This window comes from Liolophura sinensis, chromosome 12, assembly GCF_032854445.1.
Source record: "Liolophura sinensis isolate JHLJ2023 chromosome 12, CUHK_Ljap_v2, whole genome shotgun sequence".
Classification (NCBI taxonomy): domain Eukaryota; kingdom Metazoa; phylum Mollusca; class Polyplacophora; order Chitonida; family Chitonidae; genus Liolophura; species Liolophura sinensis.
Genome location: NC_088306.1, coordinates 1870735 through 1884154, shown reverse-complemented (window position 1 = coordinate 1884154; position 13420 = coordinate 1870735). Strand labels below are relative to the sequence as shown.

The following is a 13420-nucleotide window of genomic DNA, read 5'->3' as shown; positions in this document are numbered from 1 at the left end:
ATTTGGGAGGACAGATTTTTATGCCGACACCGTTTGTGTACCACAGTAGTACTGATGTCTGGTTTCTGTGAATTTCTGCGGAAGTCACGTTTATTGGTGTTCGGATCTTTATTGGTGTTCGGATCTTTATTATGATTATACAGCGTTGACTGTGTAATTTGTTTAACACGCTGACCTCACCTGACCGACAAGGTCGTCAAGGACTCTAAACTGAAGTTTTCAGTTTTGCAAAGGACGTTCGTTCTGCCACAAGGTGACATTACTCTACGTCTCTGAACGGCTCGTTTGTGAGTTTCTGCGGGAGCTGTGACTGTTCTAAAGTGGATTATACCTCCATGCCTGTATTTACCGTATATTGTGCTCTGCGGGTGTGACGTCATTCAAAGGCTTGACTGTTCCAGTTCTGTGTAACCTGTGTACTGTGTTCGCGTTCGCTAACCTAGCGAAGTACCCGACTAGGACAATTTGTGACTTGTGTGAATTGTGTGTTTATCCCATGGTCTTTACGTTGGATCTCCTGGAATACGTTCCTTGGGATGCAAAGGTGAACTGGAAACTTTTAAAGACCGGTAATACTGATGTGTATGTTTTTTTATGTTGTTGTTGTTGAACTGCCTGTAAAACTGTACGTCTCATTTTATATATAATGCATTGTTTACATTGTAATATTGAGTCACTGAGTCTGTTTTCTGTTGCTGCTTTCAATACCGTAACAATTTGATTGGTGTTTTACGCCGTACTCAAGAATATTTCACTTATACGACGGCGGCCAGCATTATAGTGGGTGGAAACCGGGCACAACCCGGGGGAAACCCACGACCATCCGCAGGTTGCGGCAGACCTTCCCACGTACGACCGGAGAGGAAGCCAGCATGAGCTGGTCTTGAACTCACAGCGACCGCATTGGTGAGAGGCTTTTGGGTCACTACGCTGCGCTAGCGCGCTAACCGATTGAGCCACGGAAGCCCCCCTGATGAAATTTGTGGTGCTAAACTAGCACAACGACACGCTTCATACCGTGGGCTAAAATTATATATTATACAAACCAGCAATTAAACATACTGCAACTAACACCACCATGCAGTCATAAACCAGGAAAACATCAGAAATTCACTGGGACAAGTTTAAAAATCTCATAAGGTTGTTTTAAAACACTAAATTAGGTTCCACCGAGATTTGAACTCGGATCGCTGGATTCAGAGTCCAGAGTGCTAACCATTACACCATGGAACCATGTGGCAAACTAATGTCTCTCGCAATGAGCGCCTCTGTCTAAAGCAGTTTACTGCTGACCGGCATGTCTTTTCACCCTTTCTCCTTACGGATGTAAATAATCTTTAAGAGGTGACCTAAAAATGTTTGTCGTAATAAAATGTTTGAAACTTATGCCACCCGGTATAGTATACGCCTTTTTGTTGACAAACTGAAAGCTTAATCAAAAAATATTTGATATACCTGGACAATGTTGACAATATAAAGAAAAGAAGCGAGAAATAGCCCAAAGAATTGAAAATAGATGTAATTTGACAACATGCTAGAATCAAACGCGAAACCAAGCTGACAATGTTTTAAGGGATGTGCAATAGGTTTAGACTTTGCATGGCTTGACATTTTCAGAAATTCCCCAGTATAATGGTTGCCATATTGCAAATATCAAATAATAGAAAGGAAAAGGTGTGTACTTTCACCGTTTCCCCGTACAGATGTGATGTAATTATGAGGACGTGGCCTATTATTTTTTGTCGTAATAAAATCCTTGAATATTCTTGTGACCCAGACAATTAAGCGCCCGTTAGACGATTAAATGAAAACTTATACAAAAAAAATTGATTATCTCGTCAGTGTTAAAAATATTAGGAAAAGAAACGAGAAAGAAACACGAATAGTTGAAAACAAATGTAATTTGACAACATGCTAAAATCAACCGCCAGACCATGCTTTTTTTTTATTTTTTAAATATAAAATAATTTATTCCCAATAAACAAATACAGAGTTGACATTATAATACATCAGCCCAATTCAAACAATATCTTATAGATGTGGGCTGTCGTCTTTTTACATTTATGCACGGTATATTTATTTACAACAGATCAAGTATTCCATTACAGAAAGAACTTAACCTTTGAGTTGTGAATAGCACATATAAGGTTTCCTCCTGCCCATGTTTTCTGAAAGTTGACTTTACTGAGACGGCAGAAGTCTGAACAAACTCGTGATTTTACACATGACTTAACAGAAGTAACTATGCTTGCAACAGATTTCCTTTTACCTTGAAAAACAGCCTCATTTCTAGCGCACCATACACAAAACAAACAAACTGTTATAAGATATGTGTACATTGAATTCTCGTCCTTTGATAACAGAACACCAAACAATTTGTGTATTAGATCCTTCTCTGAAAAAGCAGGGGAAAAGCTTCCATACATACAAAAAAGCCTTTGAAAATTCAACAGTACCTGTTGTGTAACCTTGCATTCTACAAACAAATGATTCCTGGTTTCGGATTTACAACAAAAGCTACACAAATCATCTGTGCATGTATTTCTTCTTAAGAGAATCTCCTTGACAGGCAGAATATTATGAACTAATTTAAATGAAAAATTTATAAGATTGTTATCCAGGAAGGCGTTGAACACTGTACGCCATATCCGAGGCCACGGTAACATTGGTTGAGAAGCTACAACTCTCGGAGTTTCAGAAATCTTGGACAGAAAGGCACTATATATAAATTTATTGTGAAACATTGCTGGAGATAACTGTTGACCATGATAAAATTCTTTCCAGGCAGACAACACAAACCTTTTAAAGGCTGGGAGCATTACCGAGTGCGGTAAGCTTGACCTTGCAAACTCTGGCTTAACCTGGTTTAGTGAAACTCCAAGCCAGTAAATAGCAAAATATCTCCAAAGTAGTATAGGGAAGGAGGGTTCTGGCGCATACCCCCCCCCCCCCCCCCATTGGGGCCCTCCCCATAACAAATAGAGGCCCCCACCCCCCTTCCCTGCTTCCCCAGGCCAGGCTGACAAGCTTATTTACAAGTGTCGCCTACACACACATTGATATGAGGCGACCTAGTTGGTATTAAATACATAAGGCGTATAGTCTATATATAGACCGGCTGTATTGCACAACAAGGTGATTCAGCTGACTTTCTCCCCACTATAGGGCTTAAACCACGGATTTTTATGAAAAATAAATGTGACAACCTTTTTTAGCGTGTCTTCTTTGATAAGATCCAGTATTTTTCAGGAGGGTTGGACATATTTTGTTTATGCGGAATAGTCCTTCCAATTTAGCCTATGTTTCGTGGGTCGTGGGATATAGCTCAGTCGGCTGACAAAGGTGGGAAAGTCGCTGTGTGTAAGGGATGTATTCATATACTACATGCATAAGGGGATGTTTGCTAGCTGAAATCCGGATTTGGTCTCCTGTATATGTAGTATATGAATGCGTTACCTACATATGGCGCCGGGCTCTACGCACTTCTAAGGAATCTCTGCAACTTTCGACAGTTTCGGAGGCAGAGAGACCTTACCAAGGGGTGTTGTAGATGGCCCAAAGGTAGTGGGATGTCTCAGCGCCAATTAACCCCCCTAACGGTGGGTCGCTAGCGCAAAAATCCGGAGCCCGCCGTTAGGGTGGTGATTAATTGGTAACAGGCTGAGCTATAAACCAGGCCTTTTGCTTTTTTGGACCATGGGTTCGAGCCCCACACTGGGCAGATTTATTTTACCCCCGGGCACCAGGCTAGCAAGACACCAGTCCATTTGACGGGCAATCAAAGTGTATCATATATGTATTCAGATGACAGAAATGATGTTTGACATGCACTACTGTGCCCGGAGTTAATTTCTCGACATAGATATGTGACTGATAGTACAAGGATTTGAATTGCTTTTTGTTTTTTGTATTTTACAAAGTTTATTTCTGCCTACTGTGACTTAGCTGCTCAAATCGTATGGTGCCACTACTCTTTTTAGTGAGTGACAGTCACAGATTCAGTGGTGATAATTTTGCCTGTTCTCAGTATCAGAGCCATGTATACTGTATTCTGATTTGGTTCCGTTGAATGTGAAGTAGTGTAACTGTGAGTGACATGCACCTGCTGTGCTAAATTACCATGCATTTTGATTGTATTTTATTGTTCATTTATTTCTACCTCCTGATTCACAGCATTCACACTTGAACTGCTGCGCCAAATTGCCATTGTTTTCCTTGCATCTGTATTCAATTGTGTATTTTACAGTTTCTACCTCCTATTTCACACTTGGTTGTCCAAAGCATAACAAATTGTAACCATGCATAGTTTAATATAAAATTTATGTACTCTTTTTAGTGATTCGCACTCAGTGTCAGTCATTGGTGGGAAATGTGTGATATATTTGGTGTCCCCCCAAAACGGTCAATTTCTGGGGTCCAATAGTAATTCATTATTTCCAGTGATATAATTACAATTAAAGCTATTAAAAGGCCTTGTTTTTCAATGATACAGTGGCGATAAAATATCTCCGGCGGCAGACCCCCTGCTTATTTACGGCGGCCCCAAAACCCCCTGGACGCCCTATTGTCAGATCCTGGCTAATGCCCCGCCACCGGGGCTCTCGAGACATAGCATGGGGTTGCCCTGGTTCCAAACAAGTTCCCCCTGGGCACCTCCCCAGAACATCATTCGGGAAGAGCGTTTTTCAGCTCTTGCCGAGCTAGTTTTCGGCCGCGATCTATAAGCTGTTTTTTCGTGCTTTCATCAATCTCTACGGCGTTGAATGCTTACGAGACTTAGCGCGTATCTCCTGCTTCAGATCAGAGTAGTTCTTGAGCTCCTGAACGACTTGCCTGTACTCTACGTCCGAAATAACACCATCAGATAATGCCGTAGATACCTGCGCACAGATGCTGTTAAGTTTGGCCTCAGCCAACAGCCGTATATCGTTATCTTTCTTGGCCTTTGCGTGAAGCCGGCGGCTAACGAATTTTCCGGTGACATTTAAGACACCGCAAGCTAGGGCCGCAGCTTCCATGGCCAAGACAGCAGGGGCTGCAATTATTGTTGTGAGTAGTCCCACACCTGCAACCCCTAGTCCCAAACCGGCCGTGTCAAAGAACAAACCGGCCGAATCACAAACCAATCGGGGACGCGAGCTCTGGCAAGAACAAAGCGGTCTTCAAAGCGAATTAAAGAGATTTTTTGTTCTTCAATCACCTCAGACGGCGACCTGCGCTCTTGCTCTACAGAGGATGAGACACCTTCAAGGGAAGCAAACGTGGCAGGTGCTGCTTTCCCCGGAATCTTTTTGCGGATGTACTTGCCACTTTGAAACTGGAAGGCGTATATTTTACCTTCCTAGCCTTGAAGTTCGAACTTCGACACATCAGCCAAGTCGCTTAAAGACAGGCACGCAGACCTGGGACCGGCTGCGTCCACCATACTCATTGTATTTCTAGGGTAGCACTGAGGTACCCTACATTCATGTGCTTGCCGTCTTTGTCTAAAAGCGCCACGGTCAAGTGCGTTATATAGACGTCGCGCAAGGCTTTGTACTGTGGGTTGGGAAATGAAACCGTCTTCCCGCAGTTAATCCCTTCACCAGTCATGGCGATGGCCTGAAGTAGTGTGGAACCGCCACTGAAACCTGAGGTTATTCTCACGTTTTCTGAGGTGCTCAGTTCATCTAAATGCACGAAGACTTCTTTTTGCAGGACCAAGTTAGATGGCTTATCACCTTCCACCATCCCCTCTCTAGGCCTATTCCCGTTGGAGAACCCTAAGATGGAGGCAAGCCCTAGGAGCGTTATGATGGCATTTCTAGGGACGGTAAGGACTAGGCGGCCCGTAGCTTCATTCATTTCCAGAGAAACCCCATGCGGGCGGAATATACCCTTGTCCGGCATACAGACATTGTAGTAGCCCGTCGGCACTTCAACACGTTTGCCCTCAAGCAAGAAGCCCACTCCGGTTTGGATATTCACCCAGGCTGGGCAGCGTGTGCTGTGCCCCATTTAGCATGTCAGTCAATGTGATGAACATATTAACCACGATGAACAGCAAGGCTTACAGGTTCAATAGAGAGGCCACTTACAAGGCCGGGGCATTTCATAGTATCCAAACCCACGCAGAGCAGCTCACGCGATTGGCATCTACATCGATGAAAAGAAGGCCTTTACAGTCCAGTTCACAGATGTGTTGGCTAAGTACCGGCTGCCACAGATAACCAGCAATGACATTGTTCGGGCCTGGAACACCAATCCTATGCAATTCTGGCAGAACCAAGTGAACTTCGTGGTCTTCGCAACCACGGGCTGTGGCGTCTCTGTAAAAGACCATCTTCTCGCCCCCGACAAACAAATAAGGGCCCTGTACACGTTCCATGTGTATTACCAAGTTAGGCGCATCTTGGAAGAGATCCAGGCCCCCCTGCCACAAGACAGAGCGTGGGTGGCATTCAAAAACCCCCACGACGAGAGGGCCTATGAGAGGATTTGTAGGGAATTCCGCATAGATGCGCACACAGACTGGAGGCACCGGGGGTGAATCACGGCCTCAGAGTGGCATATTACTATATCACGAGAACGGGCTACAGCCCCATTGGCGATGGGACCTTCGATCCGAGCAGGATGTCGTTCTCTAGAAAACCTACAGCGCTCCACGTCGACTACATCGGGCAGGACGCCGAGGAGGCTTGGCCGTCGTTCATTGCCGACAAATCCCAAGGATTCACGCAGCCGGGCGTAGAGCGCCTAAACGATTCCATCCGGACATACGTGTGGGCTATTCTAGGCAACCAAGCGCAAAGAAGGGCGCGTATTCTAGGCACGGGCACAGCCTTCGACGCGCAAAAACAGCTTGCCGCGAACGTTGAAGACGCTATTTCCTCTCCGATCGACCTTCCGTCTGCTATCAGACGCTACCAGGACGTGCTACAGTATGCCGGGAGTGCTGTAGACTTTGTGTATGGCATAGGCCTATATATGGCCCCCAGCGACATGCTTCTGCAGATCGGCCATGTGGCGAACTACAACAACAAAATCGTCGTGGCCACAGAGGATCAAAAGCTAAGCGCCAATGAGGGTGTGAACGCTAAAGTACCGCCCACTTTGCACAAGCGCGCACCTTCCCACGGGATCGCTGAGCCACAAGAAACCATCCCACCACCCACCGCGCGCGTTCAGCATGTTGCTGCCGCCGGAGGCAAACAAGAACCCCTATTTCCAAAGCAAAAGAATCACGATGCGGAGAAGACAGCCATCGTCGTCGCTGGGGTTGGTATCGGCTTACTGCTGCTGTGGACTATGCGTTAAATAATTGCGAATAGCCACGAGCATTAGGCCACCTACTGCGACGACTAGAGCCCAGGCATTATCGGAAAGCCACCCAGCCGCTTTCCCGAGAAGGTTCAGTAGCCAGGACACGATACTGCCAATAATACCCGGAATCGTGGTGGCAGCCTTCCCAGCCAGCTTGCCAAGAGCGCGCGCCAGGGACTGGAGATGCTTTTTCACCCATTCTTTAAGACCACGCCCGTCGTGTGGAGGTGGTGTTGGCTGGATGCTCCCGCCGGACCCGCCAGTCGGCGCCAACTTTATCGCTAGCCCCAGTGTCGAGATCGCCATCCCGATTGCTGTGATAAAGGAGACCACGGTTATTCCCTGCTTCTGGAAGAGGGTGCGGACGCGCTCGGCCAGAGTGGTATCCTTGTGTAGGATGCGATCGATCGTCTGCTTGATGCGGTGTATTTGCGTGCGCAGGGCTTTGCCCGTTAAAGACGCTGCTTCGAGCCGGGCCACCCTCTCGTTCTCCAGATCCCTTATCCGGCCTTCGATCTTGCTCCGGGAATCTTTATCAGTGGCCTTCCCCAACTTCTGTTTTTCTTCTGCGATTTCATTATCGAGACTTGTCAGCCTGGCGTTGTTATAAAAGTGTTCGCCTTCCAAGGTCTGCAGTGCCTTGTTAAGCTTCAGAATTTCTCGCATGGGAAGAGAAGAGTCGTTCATCGTTTCCCGCACAACCTCACTATCCGTAAAGCTTGTATCCAGTGTGTGGATAGCATCATCGGCCTTTCTTGCTGCTTGGTTTAAATCCTTGAGCTCCATGGTATCTACCTCGGCTGCCGCGGCACCGAGTTCTGAACTCGCTGTCTCCAGCGCTGCGACTGCTGCCGGATGCAACGATGGCTGTTTGCTTCTTGCCCAGTCTTCAAAGCCCAGCTTATTCCGAACAACATCAGCCCCTCCTCTCTGGGCGAGTGTTGAGAGGGCTAGCGGTTCACCTGTGTTTATGCTGGTGAGGTTCGGATCGGGGTATTTATTGAGTCGCAGTTTCCCTTCTTCGTCAATCTTAAAATCCGTGTAATAGCGCTTGGGTTTGGTAAGGTTGGGATACAGCCTCTCCATGGCATAGTAATAATCATTCACGGTGGTCACTAACATCCTTCCCTCTTTGGTTTTGAGGATCTCATCCAAGGGTTGTTGCTCGGGAACCACCCCGATCTGGACATCACCACCTACACGGAGAGTGGTCTGCACGTGGCCGATGTTGTTGACCTTTTGGGCGTCGCCGAATGCCGGATTCGGATCATCAAGGTCGAAGTCTGCCATAAACCTCGTATTGAACATTGCCAAGTATACCTTCAATACACAAAATGGATGTATACGGACGCAGGCTAAACCCCTTCAGAACACTCCGTAAGCCTCGGGGGGTGCAAGGTGTACGGCAGTCCTTGGTCGTCACCAAAAACCCGAGTACGATTGACCAGAATCAACAACTGTTGGTCCGCTTCCCCAACCTCGGCCCAAATAACGTTATTGTGCCCGGTACCGTGCGCTTGGCCTTCTCGATCGCGATCAATTCAACCGACCCGAACGCCACAGTGGTCGAGAATCTCGGACGCGCAGTAGTCAAGAAAACCACAATCAGAATTAGCGGGAATGAGGTATTGTCCATTGACGATTCTGATGTGTTTCATTGCTACGGCGACTTATAGATGACCAGATACGAACGGCGGAATGCGGCCTACCAAGGCATCGGCAGCGAAAACATGCTTAAACTTTGAGTCGGAGTGGAGGATGCAGATGACGACGATACTGGAGAAAAAGCCATCGCTCGCGCCTTTGGCAACCGGTTCCACATCCCGCTGCACTTTGAGCTTCTAGATAGCCACATGCCATTCTACCAGAGTGCCTTGGCCGACCAACTGGAGTACGAACTGACGTTCAACGATTACAGCCGGGTCATCCAGACAACAGACGATGACGACGCGACTTACACCATCGACAACACCAGCCTGGAGTTCGATATGGTCACCGATGAGGAGCTCGCTAGACAGATCCGCACGCAGTTTGCCGGGGGCGTCTCCATTCTGTATGATCACGTCCTCCGCCACCGAAAGTTTGTGAAGGACAAGTCTGATACTCTCTGGAATATAAACCTAAACACGCCCGCGAGAGCAATGAAGGGCATCCTCATGCTGTTCGAGACTAAAGGAACCCCGTGGAAGAGGAGGTTGGGATCTTTCTACAACCCGAAGATCACCAAAGTAGAAATCACAATAAAAGGGGTCCCCAATCAGCTGTACAGCCAGGGCATGCGGGCGTACCAGCAATGGGGCGAGGTCCAGAGGTTCTTAGCCAGCTCACCCCTACGGAAGCGGTACCCTGAGGTGGCCAGGGTCAATAAAGACCTAGGCCTGGCAGACGTCTCCCTGCAAGAGTTCTTGACGCACAAGCACGCCTTCTGGCTTGACCTTCGGCCAAGCGACGATGACGAGCTGCATGGCAGTGGGAGGCGCGTTCTGAACGCCAGCGAGGGGATTACGATACAGGTGACAAAAGAGAGAGAAGATCCCGGCGTGTTGAACGTATATCTCTATGTGATCATGGACGCAAAAGCTGCACATCCAGAATGGAATATTCGTTAGCGCTTTATTAATGACGCCCACTGCGCGATTATCTGTGGGCGGACGAAGTGCGACAAAACAGTCTTCGTGCTGGACCTGCTTGAGGGGCCTTTCCGCGGTTTCTTTCATCACATTGTGATCCTGTGCCCCACTCTTAAGCATAACGAGGCGTACCGGCGGCGATGGATACTGTCTGACCCTGAGGTCTATTGTTTTTCACCCCGGCGATCGCCTAAACGAATGCCTGGGAGGTTTCTACAGATTGTTCGAGGGGGAGCCCACCCTCTACATCATCGATGATTGTAGTGCGTTGGAGGCGATGAAGAAAAAACAAAAAATGCTGTCATTCATGGCTTTCTAAGGCCGTCATGCAAAGCAAAGCGTCTGGGTCCTCACTCAGAAATACAACGCCGTTCTCAAAGACTTTCGCGAGCAGACAAGGTCGGTGGCTTTATTCCACTGCAAAGATCCGCACTCGTTCAACGAATGCCTGGAGGAGAACCACATCATCGAGGCCGAGAGCGAAAAGGCAGAGGTTCGACAAAACCTCAAGAATAAACCGCATTCTAAGCTCCTGCTCATGACTGATACGCCCGCCACATCTAAGATTATATATTAGACGTAGGCGCCCCTACGTATTAAGCATGGACAACGACGAGTTTATAGACGAGATTCTGGGCGCAGAGGAGGAGCCCAGCCCCAGCCAACAGCCCGGCCGAAGCCAACAGCCCGACCCAAGCCAACAAGATGATGCACGGCAACTCAGGGATAGGCTGGCGGCACTTGCGGTGGGTGGGCAGGTCAAGCGATATCTGGGAAAAGACGTAACAGCCGCTGAGATCGGAGGTATGTTCTTGAGATCATATTTAAGGGCGGCCAGCTGGCTCCTACCAATGCCACCCGAGAATCAATGCTCATGGCACAGCTCGCCACCGACCCATTTGTTGAACAGGTGCTTAGCAGCGCTAGCTGCTGGCTATACTACTGCTATAGTAAGTACTTGGCACCGTTAACCATGGCGCTGACCACTGCTGAGCACTGCTCACTTGAACACCACTGCTGTCCTAGAAATGAGCCGTATGATCCAGAGGAACATGAGTACAACAAATCCAGAAGGCCCGAAGGAAGTGGAGGGGGTGACAGCGGATTCTACGAATGACGGTCCTGCGAAGAATCCCCAAAAAGTCGCTGCGGGTCGAGCGGGTGTGGCAGCGAGAAAGGCCAAGGCTGCAAAGCTCAAGGACGAGCTTCGCAAGGCAAAGGCTGCTTTGCTTGGCGCAGCTGATTCCAACAAGAAACAGCCGAAGGAGGCGGCGAAAGAACCGGATTGTACAAAGGCACACCAAATCACCGACTGGAGGGCGCCCCTGGCGTTATTAGGCGTTGGCAGCCTTGCAGTGCTAGTGTTGCTACGTGTGTGGCGCAGCCGCTATACAGCACGAGGTGAAGATATTACACCGCGTGCAGCGCCGCAAGAAAAGAATCTCCATTTGAATACACGTCGCGACCCTTTCTATATAGAGCAGCATGTCTACTCCACCCGGTGACCGAAAAGTGCTAGTCAACGCGGTCTACCACGCCGCTGTGGTCTCTCTCCTGGCTACTGGGTACGCTCGTCTCGGCCAGATGTTCCTGAAAGGAGCCCTCCCGAAGCTGAATTTAACACCCCGTGACGTCGGCATAGTCATTGCAGATGTAGACCTGGCCATGTTTTCGAAGGACCTGCTAATTAAACAAGGGCTCCTTCCTCCCAATATAATCAAGTAGTAATGGCCTCCATCGCAATGATGATGGGCGGCGCCCTCGTAAACACTTTGGCCTTCAGCGGGAGCAGCTATATGTTTTCGATGCTTAGGAGGTCCGGTGTTGACGAAGAGCGGAGGCGCCATGACCGCGCTGTAGAACAGCTCCAAGCCGCCAAGGAAAAATGGGCCCGAAAGCGCACTGAGCGGTTGGACTGGATCAACGATGAACTCCGCCGCCAGGGACACGCTGTCCAAACATTCCGGGATGTCGACGCTGCAATCCGCGAGTATTCCAGGGTCTCGGGCAAAACTCTTACACGCGAGGCGCTGCTGGGCTCAGAGCCACAGCTCTCCGATTTCTATGTGCCTAGTGAAGATCAAAAACACCGCGAGATGACCTTCGTCATCCTGGGAATGTGTGTGGTTGGGGGTGTGAGTTACGGAATCGCAAAACTCACCAAGTAATCCGAACTGACTGTGCCGGACTCGCCGTATGGCAGGCACGATCCTAGCAGTGAGGTGGTTCTGCGCATGCGCAACGATTAACATCTTTTTCGTCGCAAATCTGTTAGAGGGCTGCTAGAATACCTAGATAACATGGCTAGTAAGGTGTCTGCTCGCCTGGCAAATATTTACTACAGCCCCGTGGGTACTGGAAGGGCCACGCGGCCATCCAGAAACTTGCCACTGCGGCTAAAGTCTCCAAAGATGTGGTCCAGGCCTGGCTGAAAAAGCAGGCTATCTAGCAGATATACCTGCCTCCTCCCCGAAAAATACCAAGGCCTATGTTCGATGTTTCCACGCCGAATGACATCCACCAAGCCGATCTTCTATTTCTACCACATGATCGGCGAGGCTGGAAGATGTATAAGTACGCGCTGACAGTTGTTGCTTCTCGCTACAAGGAGGTGGAACCTCTGGCTACTAAAGATTCCAAAGAAGTCGCTGATGCTCTCTCTCGCATTTACAAGAGGGGACCCCTTCGATGGCCGAAGCTTCACCAAGTTGACCCTGGGCGCGAGTTTATGGGTGCGGTGAGCCAACTGCTGGCCAAACACGATGTCACAGTCCGCCGAGGCCGCGTGGATATCCACCGAGACCAAGGCATAGTGGAGCGTTTCAACCGTACTCTGGCTGAGCGGCTCTTTGGACATAGTACGCCCATGAGATGCACCTCCCTCCCGAACACCGGTCTACTGAATGGGTGGCTCGGCTGCCCTCTGTTGTGGCCGCTCTGAATAATGAGACGACGAGACTGATCGGTAAAAAGCCGAAAGACGCCATCAAGGCAAAAGGGGTGCCCCATAAGCCTTCCTCGACGGTTCCAGGTCGTCCCGTTGGACTTAATGAGCCGAAGATCCCCGAGGGTGTTGGCGTTCGTTATCCAAACAGCCTGGAGAGCTGGAGGGTGGCCGCCGTCGCGCGACTGATCCTGTCTGCTCTCTAGAGATATATCGCCTTGGGCGCTCTGTCACTAAGCCTAATGAACCCGTGCTGTACTATCTAGACGATACGTCGGATGGCCCCCGACGGGGATTCGTTCGTGAGGAGTTGCTTATAGTGCCTCCCGATACTCAGCTTTCCCCGGATGGGGTTCTACGGCGTTAGAAGCTCCTCGATGTCAGTTCCAGCCCAGCCGTCAAGGAGGCGCATCTCCATGGCCATATGCCAAGGTGTGGACACCATCATCGGCGATCCAGCGCTTGCTATCGAAGGGGGACAGTGAGACCTTATTCAGGTGCTGCCCATAGATATGGTGGCGCTCTGATCGCAGAACGTCCATAC

The 13420-nt window shown here is 49.0% G+C and overlaps 1 non-coding gene across 1 annotated transcript; it reads right to left on the bottom strand.

The window, feature by feature from the left end:
- Positions 1–1161: 1161 nt before the first annotated feature.
- Trnaq-cug (transfer RNA glutamine (anticodon CUG)) lies at positions 1162–1233 on the bottom strand. The gene has a single exon. It is a non-coding gene; the product is annotated as a tRNA-Gln (tRNA).
- Between the last annotated feature and the right edge of the window lie 12187 nt (positions 1234–13420).